Source organism: Octopus bimaculoides, chromosome 14 (genome assembly GCF_001194135.2).
Source record: "Octopus bimaculoides isolate UCB-OBI-ISO-001 chromosome 14, ASM119413v2, whole genome shotgun sequence".
Lineage (NCBI taxonomy): Eukaryota > Metazoa > Mollusca > Cephalopoda > Octopoda > Octopodidae > Octopus > Octopus bimaculoides.
The window spans coordinates 16,544,201-16,546,500 of record NC_068994.1 but is presented as its reverse complement, the minus strand read 5'-3'; the positions used below and the strand labels follow the sequence as shown (position 1 = coordinate 16,546,500).

Below are 2,300 nucleotides of genomic sequence, written 5' to 3'. Positions count from 1 at the left end.
CAAACATTTGCAAAGGAAAAAAAAATTCTTTCTCTGTCTAGAAAATATCTAAAGTTGACAAGGTAAATTACTTTTACTTTCATGGTACCCTTGAAACGAAGAAGCGTCAAGTTTGCGCATAAATTTTATAAGAGGTAAACGTGTATTGTATTTTAATGAAAACACAGAACTCTTCAAAATAAAGAAAATATCTTAACATCTCTAACCATATCATATCTCGTATTTAACAGTGAGAAAAAAAATGTTGGAATTTATCTTTAAAAAAAATCATTAGAAACTCTAAAGAAAAGCTCCCAAATTTCAATGGCGTCATTCAAAATCATATTTACTTACCTTTAACTAGTTCTGTTGGTTCTATAACTATTCTTAGTCAAAAGTAGTTTGAAAATGTCAGTAACAAAATGGCAGTTTCTCGCTCTTTTTGAACCTGCTGTCGGTAAAAAGTAAACTTCAATTATTTTTTTTATGGTTTCATCAGAATAATATATATTTCCCTTTTAAAATGCAACGGGTAAAATGTTAAATTATATATCCTTTTATAAACTGGTTAAAGGCTCTACCTTTAGAGGTGACATTTGCATGTATTTATTTATTAAAAATAAAAAAATAAAACAACGAAATCCTGAGTATGTTTATTGTTTACTTCAGTGAAACAATCTAAATATTTATTATCTTGTCTTTATTGACACAATCTAAATCCTTTTGTCGTTTGAAGCCCTCCCACATAGCAGACGACTTCAAAACGATTGAAACATCATCTTAGGTCTGCATACAGAATTAGGTAGGATACACTTATGACACAGATATTTGACAGATCCAAGCTAAATGCTTTTAGGCTAAAACATAATATTTTAACGCCTAATATTATCTGAAAAACTTTGTTCATCTGTCCCAGCTATCTATCTACCAGTCTATACATTTACCAAGGTTCCACGCACACACATATATATATGAACAAACAAATTCAGACATAATGCAATCACCCTAAAGCAACAGCAGAACATTTTTTATTCATATCGTTTGAATACCCCTCATTTTACAACTTGTGGCTACAATTCATTAAATCTGAATACAATGCACACAACCTACCACCCACCGTGTTCGTATGAAGAGACAATGAGATTTTGTAGTCGTTCCAAGCATACCCTCACGAAAAGTAAACTGACATTAAAGTGCATCGAAAAGAAAATTATGCATTTCTTGTCATTAACAGCTGAGATTTCATGTATAAAAAATTAATTTTGGGTTCAAATCTTGCCGAGGATGACTAACGATGTATTTATTGAAGTCTTCACGTTACTATTTACCTTCAAAAGCATTCGGCTATCATTTTGTTATTTGCTGTTTCTATTCAACTATTGTTAACTAATAATGGTTTTCAGATTTAGACACAAGGTTAGCAGTTTTAAGAGAACAGGGTTTAAGTCAATAACATCGACTCCGGTGCTACATTGGTACTTTATTTTATCGACCCCGAAAAGACGAAAGACAAAGTTGAATTCGGCGCCATTTAAAGCCCAGAATGTAAAGTGTCTAAAACTTTTTTTCCCCGATGCTCTAACGATTCTGCCAGCTCGGTGCCTTTGTTGCTTAACACATAAATGGTTTCACATTTTGACTTGATGCCAGAAATTTTTTTTAGGTAGAGGGCTTTAGTCAATTATATCAACACTGTGGGCCAAAAAACTTTGTACTTCTATGAAGTTCATTAAATGCCATTTTTTTCTGTTTTTTTTTCTGTAATCGACACCATGGCCTGGAGTGGAGAGCATCGTTTTTGTCTTGTATCCTCATGTGTTTCTTTTTTTATTAACCTTTCTGCTGCACCCTGTACATCAACGACACTCCATCCTTAGCGATAGTGTCTGTTTTAGATATCCCATATAGTGTTGCTAGTCAGGTCAAGGATCTCATCACAGACTGATGTAACCTGCTATTGGTACTATTCAAACCAGTACTACCTATTCCATGGTCGAGTGGTCGGCGATTAAACCAGCTACCTCACTCCCTATTTGAATAGCTTGCGATTCTTGTGAGGAGAGTGTCTGGACACACGGCAGGACTAAAAACAATACCTGTCGAAAGACAGATGAGCTCCTTGTGGGCCAAAAACCATCTTAGGCAAGACTTCCTTTTGTACCCCCCCCCCAAACGCCCTTTTTTAAATTAAATTTTTTTTTCTCCTAACAAACCCACGTTTTCGGCTATGGAGAATACGAATCTACAAAAAAATTGGCAAAAATCGGCATTTTGAAATCCCACCCCCTAATTTCTTCATTTTAAACTTTTTTCAGAATTTT

The 2,300-nt window shown here is 34.2% G+C and overlaps 1 protein-coding gene and 1 long non-coding RNA gene across 2 annotated transcripts in view; one reads left to right on the top strand and one right to left on the bottom strand.

The window, feature by feature from the left end:
* Positions 1 to 495, bottom strand: part of LOC106881668 (protein PIF) — a 49,564-nt gene extending 49,069 nt beyond the window's left edge. The window contains exon 1 of the mRNA XM_014932134.2: positions 334 to 495. The gene's annotated coding sequence lies outside the window, so the exon portion shown is untranslated. The remainder of the gene's footprint in view (positions 1 to 333) is intronic.
* The window catches only part of LOC106881669 (uncharacterized), a 17,958-nt gene that overhangs the window by 6,597 nt on the left and 9,061 nt on the right, over positions 1 to 2,300 (top strand). The window lies entirely within an intron of this gene.